The sequence below is a fragment of the Maniola hyperantus genome, chromosome 10 (genome assembly GCF_902806685.2).
Source record: "Maniola hyperantus chromosome 10, iAphHyp1.2, whole genome shotgun sequence".
Taxonomy (NCBI): Eukaryota; Metazoa; Arthropoda; class Insecta; order Lepidoptera; family Nymphalidae; genus Maniola; species Maniola hyperantus.
The window spans coordinates 5,829,670-5,847,184 of NC_048545.1; the positions used below are offsets into that span (position 1 = coordinate 5,829,670).

The 17,515-nt window shown below is 34.9% G+C and overlaps 1 protein-coding gene across 2 annotated transcripts in view; it reads right to left on the reverse strand.

Moving 5' to 3' along the window:
* The window catches only part of Ubx (Ultrabithorax), a 201,335-nt gene that overhangs the window by 158,406 nt on the left and 25,414 nt on the right, over positions 1–17,515 (reverse strand). The window lies entirely within an intron of this gene.

Consider the following 17,515-nt stretch of genomic DNA (forward strand, 5'->3'; position numbering starts at 1 on the left):
TTCCATAAACTCCTAAAACTCTAACGTCTTAAGTCAACAAATCCTATAAAACCGAAATAAACCGATTGGCAACACCTTAAAGTCTATACTCCAATAAATAACGGCTGATTTATGAAAATTTATCATACTCTTGAGGCTTAATTTTGAAATGATCTCCTGCTTATTTTTGAAAGGTCTGAAGTGCATTATCAGTAACAATGGAATAGAGGCCTTATTCTTTACGTAATAGGTTGAATGAATGTGTTATTGCAGGCCGTATGGAAGACGTTTTTCGCCATGCAGTTGGAAGTGTGTCTGTGTATTGTTTTGATAAGCTGCGGAACGGGTTTGCGCGATTTATGACTGGTATGATTTAATGCGAATAAACTACTCGCTTTGCGCTTGCTGTATTGATAAATATCCTGTTTTTAGCACCGTCACCTATATTATGTTCTACAATGCTTTGATAGGACCTAGGCACCTATTGCTAAGCCATCTTTTTAAATTACTTCGTCTACATTACGCAACACCAACAGGTACCCAATAACCTAATGCTAAAATCTTTTTGAAATATCAAAATATTATGTTTCCCCGGCCCGTGATTCCCGAGTTTCATACATTAAAATATGTAGACATGGTATAACAATGTCTGTGATTTACCAGATTTCTTTAAAAATGTAGTTCTCAAAAAGTTACACGGCTCAAAAAATTACACACAAAATATCTTTGTATTTGTATCTTTGAGCCGCTGTAACTTTGAAACTACACATTTTAAGGAAACCTAACAAACTACAGAGATAGATATTTATCTCTACTAGAACGTATCTACAAAATTTCATTGAGGTTGGCTAATTAATATGCAAATGAGACCTAAACTACTTTTGTATGATAAGCGCTGGGGAGCGCTCTCGGGTTACTTCTCTAAACCCGGAAAAATAATGGACTAAGAGCCAGCGCGTGCCATACCTTCGTTATTTTATAAAAGCTGAAAGTTTCTCTGGTTTCTTATCATGACAACCCCCATCCAGACACCCTTAATCTTTTAAACTGTAAGGGTGTCTGGCAGGGGGTTGCCACGACACTAAGTGTCTGGCAATAAATGACGTAATTTCTAATACCTAAGTAAAGTACTATTCCAATGACGTAAGTCTAAATATAAAAAATTGACTTTATACTTTGACGTAGATTTTTTACACCTTTATTACCTGTTATCTCCCAAAGTCACCATGATCCAAACAAACGTTCCTCTCAGTGTCGGGGACAATATACGCAGAGAAACTTTCAGCTTTCATCAAATGACGAAGGTCCGGCACGCACTGGCTGTCTCTCTATAAGTAAGCCTTCCTATATCTACAGCCTACATCCTTCACATCGAAGTGTAGTTTCCCAGACAGGAGACACTTGCAAACATAAGTTTGCAAAATTCATAGTACTAGCTACTTGCTACTATGAATTTACCCTACAAGTATCGATTACTCATTGAATATGCACAGTTTTTCCTACTCGTCGGTAATTGGATGATTATGTTGACAAGTACGCATAGCATCCGTTTTGCGCATCAATAAGTAATTTATTCGCTTCAATTAAATTATAATAGCGAACGGTGTGGGCTTGTTATTTCTAGATAGACAGCCCCGCTTCAGGCCAATAGGGACCTTGTAGAGCGGCGCCTGCGCACGGCTGCCTGCTGCGTTTTAGGTTGGCTCTACGTATGGGCTGATGTATGTACCAAAGTTGGCAAACACCGACCAGCTATGGGCATATCATTTACGTCCAAACAGTGCTCTCAACACCCACTAAAAGTTGACATATGCGGTAACAATACAAGGCTATTCAGAAAGGGGGTTTTAACTCAAAATGGGGCTGCTGTATAGGTAGGTACCTACTTGGGGTGCCAGCCTTGTGCTGGTCCTTTTGGATGCGTCCGAAGGAAACCGCAATATTCGAGCCGGTGTGCCCCTGTAACATGGCTAATAATTTTCTTCGGGATATTGTCTGCTATAAGACCTACCTACCTACCAAATTTCATAATTAGGTCAACGGGAAGTACCTTGTAGGTTTCTTGACAGACAGACAGACAGACAACAAAGTGATCCTATAAGGGTTCCGTTTTTCTTTTGAGGTACGGAACCCTAAAAAATGTGAGTTGTTACCTATCCACCGACTTTTAGTAGGTAGTGCGTTGCCGCGTTCCAACAAAATTCCATTTTCAAAAACAAGCAAAACAATTTACTCCGGCTATACCTATTACGAAATGATCCAGAACTATCACTATAAGACACGATTACAGAGCAAATTGTCCGTATTCGTTGTTTGTAATAAATCATGCGCAGTTAGTAGAGATTTGCGTGTCAACTGTTAAATTTATGGCCACAGCAAGGTCGGTCTTAGAACACACCGCATTTTGCCTCTTTTGTCTGTGTTGTAAGCCTTCCCTTTTACTTTAATGATAAGTTGCTTTTAAAAATAAAAAACCAGTCAATACTCAATTGAGAGTTGGACTCGCACACGCAGGGTTCCGTACCATCGTGTAAGAAATAACACCTTTTTAATTATTTTTTGTGATGCAACCACAAATTCAAAATCTTCGGATTTTCCTTTTTTTTCTATGCTACTAACCTACCAAATTTTATGATTCTAGGTTAACGGGAACTGCCTACCCAATAGGTTTTGATTCCCTTGACGCGTCTTTAGGGACACGACAGACAAACAGACAACGAAGTGATCCTATAAGGGTTCCGGAAGGGACGGATTATTTTTTCAAAATTTTAATCCAACGATAACTTTTTAGGACGTATGAAACCCTAAAAAGTTATCGTTGAAACCTACTCAACCTATAGGTAGTCCAAATCGTGGGAACCCTTAAGAAAAGGAAATTGATAATATCCAAAAATAGGTAATTCCCTGGACGCGTGATCCCATACTGCTATCAAACACGCAATCCTGTTATAAAGACATTAATATGGCCAAATAGTACGCACATCATATCCGGTAATGGGGAGCTAGTATAATAATTTCTTGGTTATTTTAACGACATAGTTTATATGGGTATCTAACTATTTGTTTTAGTATAATTATGTGAATAAGTACCTACATATATCGGCGGAATTAAAATGTGATTGATTTTGAAATAAAGTTTATCGAAAAAAATATAAATAATACGAACCCTGAAAATTATACCTATGAATTGATTCAGTATAAGAAATTTTGTAGGGCTTGTTGGGGTTGTAAATTTAATCCCATCTTTAGAAGGGTGACAAAATATATATTAGTAGGTAAGTAGCTTTTATGGTTTTTGCAGGTGTCCCGTTCCAAGACTTTTTCTGATTTTCTTTCAAAAGTAAATATGAATTAAAGTCAAAGTCAAATGATTCATTCAAAATAGGTAATAAACTCTTTTTGATAGACAGATGTTGGATATGTAGGTATTACTATGCAGGAATTAAATATGTAGGTATACCTAGGTCTATCAATGGGACAGGGTTTTGAATTGAAAAACAGCACATAATTTTCTTTATTCCCATAAAAACTCACCATTATTCTAATACAAAGAAATTACATAAGTAGGTAATTACATATAGGTAGATAATTTAAGTACTTAATTTATATTAGTAGGTAGGTACTAGGGACTATTATTGTACAAAATAATTTATAATTTATACTAAAATAGGTCGAATACTTAGTACTTACTAGTTACAGATTTAGCATTTTACACATTTCTTTCTTTTCTATTATTTCGTTAATGCCCGCCACACACGGACAGGTAAGTAGGTATCTATCTACCGTTAGTTCTTATCTAATACAGCGTCTTATTTCCCTGGCCTTCAAATAGTCCTCGTCCACGTGGATTTAGGTTTTTAAAAATCCCGTGGGAACTCTTTAATTACCCGAGATAAAAAGAAGCCCTATGTCACTCTCCAGTTCTTTAACTATACCCATGCAAAAAATCATGTCAATCCATTGCTCCGTTGCAATGTGATTGAAGGACAAACCAATAAACCAACAAATACCACTTTCGCACTTGCAATATGGGTAGTGACAAACCAACATTGTTCCTTCACAAAAATCTCTATTTATACCTAAGTACCTACTTATTTAGTGCATAAAACAAAAATTACATTGCACATAAAACTTAGGAATAGCAAATACTAGTATTTTGTCTCGTCGCGTCGTGGGAGACAACAACTGTTACATCGCGCCATAAAATTTTTCCTTTTATTGTGTATTTCATTTCAACCCTTGAAACTTACAATAGCTCCTACTAAGGCCATGTTTACACTAGGCAACAATGTCTGGTGTCTACTGGACAGTAGACACCAGACATTGTTCACTGAACGAGACTTTACATTTTCAGATAAACCGTTTATTCATCATCATCATCATCATCATCATCATCATCATCATCATGATCAACCCATCGCCGGCTCACTACAGAACACGGGTCTACTCTCAGAGTGGAAAGCGTTTTGGCTATATAGTCTACCACGCTGGCCAAGTGCGAATTGGTAGACCTTTTATTAACGAAGGTCTGGCAAGCGCTGGCTCTTAGTCCAACTATTGACACACTCAACAAAGCAAAGCTCAGAGGTGGGTTTGTAGGTCGATAAATTATTATCTGATAGACCGTGTGTTATGTTATGTCATTGAGTGCACGTTTGGCTGCACGCAAGCAACTTTCATTTTATAGGTGCGAAACGTCACTAGCTCACCCTGCTACAGACTACAGTACGATAGTACCTACCTGCTTACCTATCTATCAATATCTACATCTATCTATCTATATCTACTTACCTACTATCCGAGACAAACTCTACCAGTTGCTAAATTGAGTTCACGGGCGGATAGATCGGTAGGTTTACTTTTTTTGCAGATAAAACCCCTGGTATAAACATATTTTAAGAAAATTCATAAATGCGAAAGTGTGTCCGTTTCCCATGCAAACTATTTGATTTTCCGGGAAAAAAAATAACCTTAGTCCATCACGGGTATGCAAGCTATCTCAATCCCAATCGTCAAAATTGGTTAAACGAATGGGTCATGAAAACTAGCAGACGGACAGACACACTTTCGCATTATAATATTAGTATGGACAGCCTTTTTATTTAGTGACTGAAAACTGTAGGGCTGAAAGCACATTTCAATAAGGGTGTTAAAAATCCACTCAAATTACAAAAAAAGTAGTAAGTTAACTGTTTCGCCTAGATGCTATAATATTCAAGGCTTACTTCCCGCATTTTATTAAGTGTTAAGGATGCGAGTGGTAACAATAAACGTTTCCAGTACTACATCCGGTCTCAGAGACCCCGAGCCAGGCGACATTACTCATAGCAAGACCATTGCGTAAGCTGGTACAACCTACAACGGATAACATAATGGGTATTTGTCTAGTTTAACCCTTGTTTACCACTCGTTAACGTCTTGTCAAATTCAAATTATGGGGTCGTTCTGATCTTTAGCTCCTAATTAATTAACACTGCACGACCTACTCTTCGCATAGGGCTAAAAATTGGTTAAAAATTATTATGGGAACGCCAATATGTTCCCAACATTCGTACCAAATTTTAGCTCTATGTGAATGAATTATTGTAACCTTGAATTTATATTTTGACCAGATAATTATAATAATAATTTATATCCCGTAGTGTGAAATAAGCTTAAGAATAGGAGCATAGAGATTAGCGACTAGTCATTATAAACTCGGTAAATCAAATTCCGGAAATATACGTCAAATCAATTAGAAAAAGGAAAAGTACCACAGAAAAATACTAGTTTTGCTAAATTAAAATAAATCATAGTTAGGTGCCTATCTAAGTTTTATTACGCACCTTGTACCTACCTACAAATTATGATACGTCATGTTAATCTTACCTACCGAATACAATTTGTGTAAAATAAAAAACCGGTCATGTGCGAATCAGACTCGCGCACTGAGAGTTCCGTAGTACAGTCGTATTTTATCGACATTTTGCACGATAAATCAAAAACTACTTACTAGATCTCGTTCAAACCAATTTTCTGTGGAAGTTTGCATGGTAATGTACATCATAGATTTTTTTAGTTTTATCATTCTCTTATTTTAGAAGTTACAGAGTGGACTCACAGTTTACCACTTTGCAAGTGTCTCTCGCGCAAACTATTCAGTTTAGAAAAAAATGTTATCAGAAACCTCAATATCATTTTTGAAGACCTATCCATAGATACGCACGTATGGGTTTAATGAAAAAAAATTTTTGAGTTTCAGTTCTAAGTCGGGGGAACCCCAAGATTTATTGTTTTTTTCTTTTTTTGTTTAAAAATCTTAATGCAGTTCACAGAATACATCTACTTACCAAGTTTCAACAGTACAGCTCTTATAGTTTCGGAGAAAAGTGGCTGTGACATACGGACGGACAGACAACACTTTTTAATTTTTTATTAATTTTCATGGCGAGCATTTTGAAATTTTTGTTATTTGATGTTATAGCGGCAATAGAAATACACATCTGTGAAAATTTAAACTCTCCAGTGTTACATTCACGAGATACAGCCTGCTGAAGGACGGACGGATGGACAACAGAGGTTTAGTACCTAATAGGGTCGGGTCACCCTTCAGATACGAAACCCTAAAAATGTTACTTAAGCCGATGTAACGATATATATTTTATTGCTCTTTACTAATTAGGAACGTAAAAAAGTTTACAGCCCAAAATAGTCTTGAGTAGGTATTCATATTCGTTGAGTTAAAAACGAGAAAGAGCTTAATTAAGCTGTATTATTTATTTTATTACTATATCATTACAGTTTCTTGCGGTAAGAATTTTAGATTGTAATCAAAAAAGCAATTCGGAACATAAAAAACAATAGAACTGGGTTTCTATAGACCGCTTTCTATGCTTTTAGACGGAACGGATGATATATTATTAAGTACAAAATTTAAAAAAAAAACTAGAATTAGACAACCACGACTAGTTAGCACCATATCATTTTACTTGTATTTTTCTGTCTGTGCGTGCTAACCTTAAAAAGTGACAGTAGGTTAGGATTTTCTTCAAGGAGAAATAAATAAGTTATATTAATTAATTTCTTCAAAGAAATATGTACACGGATATCAGTAATAAAAATGAATTAATTATTACGAAGTTACAGCAATTTCTATTAAATTGCCAATTTATAAAAATAAATAATTTAAAAATGTATGATAGTACAAAACAATTACGGGTTTTAACAAGCACGCATCGCTGCGCCTAGCTAGAATATACTTATGCCTTACAAGGAAATTCATAAATTAATAAAAATGATAATTTTATTCCTAATTATACGAAGACACTTATAGAGATTAGCATATTACAATGAATGTTTTGTGCGATAAACTATTTTTTGTCTCCAATATCAGGCGCATTTTTTAACTTTACCCTTTTCTAAGATATTTTCACATGGAAATATTATTTTTAAGCTTAATAATGACCGTAAGACCGTATACACTTACACTAGGCATTTATATTATAATTGCTTTGTTTCAAACTTTCCTATACAGTGACTACAGTGATATCTACAGTGACTTATTAAACATTTCATTTACATCGACTTATCTAAATAGGTATATAAAAGGAAAAGATGACTGACTGACTGACTACCTAACTGTCTAACTGACTGACTGATATATCAGCGCACAGCTCAAACTACCTACTGGACGAATCAGGCTGAAATTCGGCATGTAGATAGCTATTATGACACATCCGGTAAGAGAGGATTTTTGAAAATTCAACACCTAAGGGGGTGAAATAGGGGTTTGAAATTTTTGTGGTCCACGCGGACGAAGTCGCGAGCATAAGCTAGTTGTTCGATATTACCAATCGTGATATTTTTAAAAGGCAGCTATCGGTTTGTGATGTTCTAACTTTTGGTATGAATGATCACAGACTAACAAACTGGAAACATATCACCACAAACTATCAGTATCTCAATTCTTAACTAATCACGTTATTGACATTATTATAATACCTATCTCGTCACGTTTAATAGGACGCTTACCCACGTGGGTGCTTACTTTTTATTGGGTCCTTGAACTTGTAAACATTTTGGTCGGTCGATAATTCAGCCACGAACACACGCTGTCTCTGCTCTCTTGTTGTATTTACGAGGAAAGATCACTCATAATACCAGTTCTCTCTACGTTTTCTATTATGACGAAACTCCATTTTTTAACACATACCATGATGACTAATTTTTAAATTGTAGGTATAGCACGTATAGATGAACGAAATAAATTCCAAAGCTAACTTTTCAAACTAGGAACAAAACTTTTAGTAAGCCATAATTAACTTTTTTGGTAAAAAATCCTCTTTTTTATCAAATTTTTATCCAGGTAAATTATCTACCTTAGTAGGTACATTCTTCTTATAAAACTTAAATAAGGTGGATATTTCTCATGTTCGCAATGTTGCAATCAATACTTGTATACCATACCGACGCTATTGAACGACTTCTGCCTTCGGGCCTCAAGAACGAGTTAACGGACTACGAAGATCTCGCAAATTGACGCTGTGTTTAACTACCTAGTGCTTATATTAAAATTATTTATGACTGCACTAAAAGGCGGTTGTGTTTTAATATTCCATAAATTATTTATTAAGATTCCCGAATTTATAAAGTGAAATGATGGCCTGATAATGTAATATGAAATATCGATACTGTCCCAAAATTTAAACTCAGTGCAAACTCCTGAATACGGAAATCAATGTATTCTGTTCCAGTCCTAGCATGACCACTGGCTATCATATAATTTAGATATGCTTTAGGTACTATGACTTCAATATTTTGTTTGACATTTTTATACTTATCCTGTTTTAAAATATTTATATTTACTCACTATACAAATAGTAGGTATAGATATTATATCGCTAGTGTAATATATCCTGCCTAGATATCTACTAATATTTTTGTAGGTAGGTTTGAAAATATATTAAAAAATCAAAATGCCAAGAGCATTTACATTTTTTCTACATTAATTAATACAGGTTTTTTTTTGCATATTAAGTAGCTATGTATTTGATATCTTTTAAGATCACTTTCATGCAGTTTTATATTTCAAAACGAGGAACTGAACCGAAATTTGGTCTAATCTGCAAGTTTTAATTATGCTTGCATACTAATGTAGTATGAGGTAAAGCCCCAAGCATAACAATGGCAAATTGCTGATCTTTGACATCAGCGGGAACAATGGAGCGACGCGACTTGAGATTTATGACGTGCAGCGACTGTCGCGATTCAATAACACACGGTCAGGGCGACCCCACGACTGCATGACGCGTCCAAAGAACGGGATCAGCGGGAGAGGGTTATTGAATTCTTACAACGCTTTTTTTAGGGTTCCCTACCTCATAAGGAAAAAAGGAACCCATATAGGATCACTTTGTTGTCTCTCTGTCTGTCGTGTCTGTCAAGAAACCTATTGGTTACTTCCCGTTGACCTTGAATCATGAAATTTGCCAGATAGGTGGGTCTTAGAGTACGTATACGTAAAGGTAAAAATAAAAACCGTAAATTTGTGGTTCCATCATTCACAAAAAAATGGATTCAAGAACAAAAAATTTATCTATTATAAAAAAAATGCACTATTTTAAACTTTTAAAGTAAGATTACCATACCAAGTGGAGTATCATATGAAAGGGCAGTAACACACCAGTTCCTAAAACAGGTCTTTATTTATTTTTATGCATAATAGTTTTGATTTCGAAAGTACTTGTAAAAGTTTATTTGAAAAAAAAGATTTTTATTTTATTTTTTATTTATTTTATTTATCGTGCAAAATGTCAAAAAAATACGACTATAGTGTAGGTACAAAGCCCTCGGTGAGCGAGTCTGACTCGTCCTTGGCTGATTTTTAACTTTAATTAGGTAGTATTATTTTAAAAAATTAAGGTATAAGTAGGTACTTACTTAATTACATGATAGGCTTGCGCTTGACGACAATCATGCCTTATGGAAGTAGGTACCTAATGATGAGGTAGGTATAGGTTAGAACGCACTTGTTAAGAAAATGCCTATTGTTATATGCCTAATGTTGCCTTAAAGGTACCCATTCAAGTTATACGTGGCAAGAAACACAGACGCCGGACTTTTTCATACCTTACAGACAGATTTGACATCTTTCTATTATAGATTTTTGGACCATGCAAAAAAACCGCACCGTTAAAATACATTTTGAACCATTCAACGTAGGTATTTTATCCCAACCTACCCAAACGGGATTTTTATGTCGAAAGCTACTAGTTTTAGAAAAGTTAGTTAATAGTGCTCAACGATTTAAAATTTATGCTTTCTTCGGTACATTTAAACCCGGTTATTCTTGTTAATCATTCATAATAATGTAGGTTGTTCGCATTCATAGAATACCTACAAAGGGCAGAATCAGGCAGCTAGCGGTCGAAGCTGTTTCGAAACGAGTATTCTTGGGACCACATCCTACTCAAATTATTATTAGATAAGCATTGGAAATAAAAATAATTGAATAGAAATTATATTTTCTAAAGTTGTAAGAAATGTGTTAAGAAATCAAAAAAAGAAATGTGTTAAGAAATCAAAAAAAGAAATGTGTTGAGAAATCAAAAAATAATGGGCAGGGTTGGACAAAAAATTGGTTTTTGATTAAATCAATTTTCCTATCTTTTTTCCATAGGAAGGTTCTAAAAACAAGAAACATGAAACCTATTTTTAAAATAGGAACATACCCACCTAGATAAGAATGTATGACAGAGGTACAGTACGCGGCAGAAAATAATGTACATCGACCTTTAAAATGAGATTTCGGCTTTGTAGAGCGTTGTCTCTGTCACTCATGCCTAATGCCATATGCCACGTTTTGTCGGTCTCAACGACAGAGACAGTGCTCTAAAAATCCGCTATCTCTTTCCAAAGGTCGATGCACACTATTTTCTGCCGCTTACTGTAGGTAGGTACATATATAGTACGCACAGGTCGAGATGGCAATCGGGTATGAGGCGGGGGACGCCCCGCACACCTGCACCTCACCTGCGCTATCCCGCACCGGGTTAACGCGTGGGCTGTGCGGTTGTGCGGGGCGTCCCCACCCTGATTGGCATCTCGACCTTACGCATACTATACATACCTACTTATTTTGAATTTCATAATCATAATCATAATCATTTATTTATTTTGCTCAGATATATATGGTATGGTATGGTAGGTACTCGGTTTCGTGTACGGTATCGCTAATAAAAGTAAACGCAAAAAGTATGTAAGTACCTAGAAAATAAGTCTAATCTGAAACGACTTTAATGGGCTTTAAATTACGTAATAAAGTTTATAAAACAATTTAAAAAATATTAAAAGATAAGATTATTTTAACTATACAACGATAATATCGCACCTGCCTTCACAACCATTAATGCGGCACTTCTCTAAACTACTTAATTCATTTGCATACGACGATCCTTTATCGACGAGACTTGAACACGCTTCGTGTACCTACAATATTTTGAAATTTATCGATTTACAATGCGAAACACCTAGTCAGAGACTAACGATCGATTTCCCTTAGCAATTGAAGAAAAAACTTCTCTCTGATATATGATATTAAGTTGAGTAGAAATTAGAAAATAAAGTTCGATAATGTGACGAATGGCTACGAAAACGACACCTTTCAATATCATGTACATAACTCTATCTCTAAGTATATTGAACTCAATTTATACTTACTTAAATTACAGGAAATTAACTTCCTTAAAACTAGTCTAATTTTACTAGCAGGTACATTGAGTCTTGCAAATTTAAAAAACTGTCACATCTGTAATTACCAAGCATTTACTCAAAGCACGAAGCAGCTTAAAAGGTAAAAATAAATTCTTCGAATAACGCATCTAAAAACTGTCCACTGAATAGAGACAAATATGCACAACCGTTAATAATTACGTAACATTCCCAGTGAATAGTAAAACAGTAAAGTTTTCAACAGAATAAGTTAAATAATAGATTTGTACCTGGCGATGTAAATCTTTGTTAAATTTCTGACCGCATGTTTTAGGCCCGAATTCTTTACAATTTTATTGCACAAATTACATAAAAGTCGTGACTTCGTACCGTAACGAATTTTTATGGTCGCGCAATGCCGGATGTACCTACCTGTTATACCTACGTAGGTACCTGTTAAAAAAATACATTGCTTAATTTGTTTCTTTAGTGTTGTTAATATTTTATTTATTCAAACGTGCTCGTAAAATTGAAAACATACAGCGTGAATTTGTATCAAAACAAAGTGCACTGATGTTGATACTTTACGCATTTTATTGTCGTAAACGAGACGGTGTTTAATGAATTTGAATACGGAATTTCCCTAAAATACCAATTCAAACATCTGTAGTGACGTAATCAAGCAGCTGATCCTATAAAATATGTTGTAAACAGAACCGCAATAAAAAGAAGGGACCGAGCTCTTCGCAACGTTGTGCGACGTAAAACGTAAAGTCGTCGCATCCGGTGAGAAGCGATCAGCGGTGTTTTACTCTATCACCGGCGATATAAAATCAGAAAGTTTTAAAAGAGTCTTATAGATTAAAAACTCTTGGTAGGTATACCTATCTAAACCGAACTATCAGAATATTATAAGTTATAACTAAGCTTTTCACGCCCCATCCGTTTAACCAATTTTGACTAAATTTGGTATTTACAGAGATAGCTTGCATCCCGAGGAAAAACATAGACTACTTTTTATGTCGGGAAAGGAAAGAGTCCTCATGGGATTTTTAAAAACCAAAATCCACGCGGACGTAATCGTGGGAATCGTTTACTTAGTTATTTTTAATAACTCAATATAAATGTTTTTGTCAATAAATATATTCATTCAATAAAAAGATTATACTTTTTAATAACATCGACACATCGAAATGATCATTAAATTAATAAAATAAAATTCAACTCTTTTCAATGGCCGTTGTGTAGTCGTAAAGTCATCGTCTTAGTGCGTTGATGGCGTATTGTGACGTTTGTACACAGGCAGGTGTAAACATTATCTTAATTCAGTCGCTACTGAGCGATCGAAAGGTAGGCTTTGCACTTAAACGCGGAATCAGGACCTTTAGGCCCACGCGATATCTCCTTAGTGACAGTAATTTCCTCCTCATTTGCCATCAATGTTGTATCTAAAATTTTATGAGCTTAATAAGGCTATGCACACATGTTTCAGGTTTCGAACAAAAAAGTTTCATTGGGTACACCTACCTAACTAGATGATGCCCGCGACTGTAGTTCACCTAAGTTTCTGGTTTAAAAAAATCTTGTGGGAATTCTTTGATTTTCCGAGATTAAAAGTAGCTTACATCCGCCTCCGAGAAGCTAACTCTGTACTACATACAGAACAGATGATGCCCGCGACTGGATTTAGGTTTTTAAAAATTCCGTGGGAACTCTTTGATTTTCCGGGATAAAAATAGCCTATGTCCTCACCAGGGATGAAAGCTATCCTGTACCAAACTTCATAAAAATCATTTAAACAGATTGGCAGTGAAAAGCTAGAGTCAGATAGACACAATTTTTATATTTGCATTACTAATGTGGATATGAGCAGGTAGGTAAATAGCACAATTATCTGTGGTAAGTAGACACCAAAAATTATACAATATTTAAACGAACTCTATATTATTATCGTCACTAATGGAAAATTACAACAATAATTATACGTAGCGGGTTACTTATCAAAAATTACTTGATTGATGATCATAATTAGTTATTCATCACATCATGATAATTATAAATGTAATGAATATTTATTTTATAAATGAAACCTATTATTGTTAGTCAAACGTCTATTTAAACACTCTTCTATCGGCCAATTATTTGGTGTGAATCGAAATATTTTTGCCCGATTTTACGACTAATTTATTCAAATTGCTTGTTTTCATTAATTTATTAAAATTGCGATGCAATGTTGAAGTACCTTAAAGCCCCAACGTCGAGTGAAATAGTCTCCAAAGAAAAATAAACTGTATTGTATTGCGATAAAGCTAAAAGTATGCAAAGCCTGATATAATATAACAGGAAACTGATTGCTTGTAGGAACATTGATTAACCTAAGTTACGTTGGATATTAATTTTGTTCGTGTTTTCAACAAACACTATTGAGATTTGGGAATGGGACAAAGCTTTTTTATCATAATAAAGCTAGGAAAAGTAAAGAGAAACGTAAGCTGTCTATAGTAGGTACTTAGTAGGTAAGTACTTTTCCTAACATTATAATTTGTTACCAACCATTGTTTTTTATAAAGACAACGAGGGTAACAAAACTACGAAATATCATCTTACTTCTCTTCTTGAAATGTCGTCTCCTATCGGAGGTTGGCAATCATTAGGCCTATTTGCACCTTGGACACTGCTGCTCGGAAAAGAGATCGGGTACTCTTCCCGTACCATTGGCGTAAATTCTTTAGCCACAATGTTCTTCTACGGTCTGGTGGTCTTCTGTCGGCTATTTTCCCCTGAATAATGAGCTGAAGGAGGTCGTATTTGCTATTTCTCATAATATGGCCGAAGTACTCCTTCCCCAATCCCTATCATCTTCCCCAAGTACCTATTCTTAGATATAGAGATGGTGTGGATGGTATACTTAGAGAGTGCAATATCCCACGTTTTGTTGGTCATTGCACTCTCTTTTAATAATAATTACAACATCTCTACGACTCCAAGATAACAGATTTCAGGCGCTAAAATCTTAACGACCACTGGAAACCTCTAGCTAGGAAATCTAGGGTAAAAACTAATGTGCTACATTTGTAGGTGTCAGGGTCGATTAGTGTTAAATCGAAGTTTTAGTGAGGTCAGCGGGCCGGAAGGGCGGGGTCGCCGCCTTTGCCCTCCACAATTACCTACCCAACTACAACAACTTTTGCCTTAACTTTGATTTACGCTTCTCTATGTATAAGAGCGCTAAAGTTCTTTTTGTATATTACTTGCCCTACTGGACCATCACTATGAAAACTTAACCGTTCTAGACAGATAAGCTGTTGCGAAGAGATGTGAAATTTTACATTACAGACTGCATTTTGCACCTACCTACTAAGTTTAAAGATGTAAATATTTTACATAAAAAGGTTAAACGACTCACGTCATATTGTGCTGTCCAGGTGACCCACCCTGGCTCAACTTGGATAAAATTTCTGACAAGTAAGCACCTACTAATCTTTTCTAAGTAAGTATAGATATATTATGTAGAAATAAAAAAGTTTTTATTCAAATAAACTTTTGGAAAATGCTTTCTTACCGTCAAGTGATTATTTACAGAAAGTCTAGATACATGCAAAATTTTATTTAGGCCACATTTGAGTTGTAGTCCTACTTGTCAATTAGTCATTTTTTCTGTTTTCTCCCTTTATTGTTTTTAAGTAAAGTTCATTCAATATTTATCCATAAATATCTTATCAACATATTATTATACCTAATCTCAAACGTGTAACATAAAATAAGTAAGTACATAGGTTAGGTACCTACATAAAGTTACATAGACACTTTTCCACTGAAAGTCACTCATAATAAATTCCTACCTATACTGTAGTGTGTGATCGTAATATAAATTCCTTGTAAAAAGCTATTGTTTCAATGGTAACTAAAAGTTAGAAGTATAATTGACCAACTGCAAAAAATCATAATGGACTTGCTAACGTATTGCAGCAAAATAATAAGTAGGTAGGAACCTACCATATACTACCTACCTAGTAGATAACATCTAAACATATGTACTTAGGTAGAGCTGTAGGAAAATGTTATGAATTACCTATGATGCTATTATGCCTATCAAGGTAACTAGATGATGCCTATACCCTGCCTATACCTAAGTATCTCTGTACTAAATTTCGTTAAATTCGCTTTAGCATATGGGCTGCGAAAAGACAGACAGACATACGTATTTTAAGACTTCTTTTTATAAAAAATCTATTGATGTAAAAACACTAAGGTATAATACCTACGTAAATTATTGTACCCGTATTAGGAATAAGTACCATATTGTACTTAAATGTTAAAACCTAGAATATAAATCATAAATATTTCAAAGATTTCCATAAAAATTCATATGTTCCGAATAAATGAAAATGATAAATATTAATGACTCACTCACCGTACACAGGAATCTAAACCGTCTACCTACGTTAGAAATTCTTTACAATACTGGGTGCACAATGCACATACGCCTGAGCGTCTAGTTTTGTGTATAATAAGCTCAAGCTGATCTATGAGAGCTATCAGTTACGGCTCAAATGCTTCGATAGATAATGATTTAAATAAGATGAGCTGATGGACGTGAAAAATATATCTATTCGTGTAAATATTTTCTTCTCACCCTCAATTACGAGTTTAGGCGATTTACACTTTATCTTTATGTGAATAAGGTAAGTTTTACAACAAAATTATGTTAAAACATTTACGTATTTTATTTCTAATTGGTTTATATAATTATTATTAATACATATTAGGTACATCTAGATAATATGTATGCACTTATAAAGTTTTGTTTTATTGACTTGAGCATTTTAAATTAGCGTAGGTTAGGTACATAGCTGTATTTTTGAGTCTATTTTTTTGGTTTTGCTGTTAAGAAAACAAACTCAAAGTGGAAAATTTCTGATAGATTTTGCATATTTCGACTACGTCTCTAGTAGGTATAATTAATTATTCAAGGTCAAATTCTTCTGTTTTATCGTCGTATCCGGCCGCTTATCATCTTTAGACTTCTTTCACTAAAATCAGATGAGACTTTCACCTGCTAAAAACCGGCCAAGTGCTAGTCAGGCTCGCGCAATGAAGGTTTCGTACTACAGTCTTATTTTTTCGACATTTTGCAGGATAATTCAAAAACTATGATACCTAGGTACATAAAAATAAATAAAAATCTGTTTTAGAATACCCCACTTGATATAGTTATCTTGCTTAGAAAATTGAAAATACTAATTATTAGTTCATGACTACAATTTAATTTTTTTTGTGTGATGTAACCACAAATTCACGGTTTTCAGATTTTTCCCCAAATGTCAGCTATAAGATCTACCTACCTGCCAAATTTCATGATTCTAGGTCAACGGGAAGTACCCTGTAGGTTTCTTGACAGACCGACAGACAGACAGACAGACAGACAACAAAGTGATCCTATAAGGGTTCCGTTTTTCCTTTTGGGGTACGGAACCCTAAAAATTAGACTCTCAACTGCTGAAAAGGAGTACGTTCAGGCGATAGTAGTCAATGGGTGTCCAGCCTAATATAACAACGTCTATTTTAGCTGAACTGGTGGAATGCTTATGTTTATGCGTGCGAAATAAACAGTTTGAATGATATGCCACCGCCCGTGTCGTATAATGGCTTGATAGTTACTAGGTACATCTTATTTGGCTTACTATTATGTTCATATTGTATTTAATTAACATTTTAAAATGTTTCTATGGAGGTCGGAAAACGTGGCAATAGATAAGGCAATTTATATTTTTATTAGTTTACAATAAAATGTCTACCAATCCGCACGTGGCCAGCGTGGTAGACTATGGAGTTAATTATTTTACAC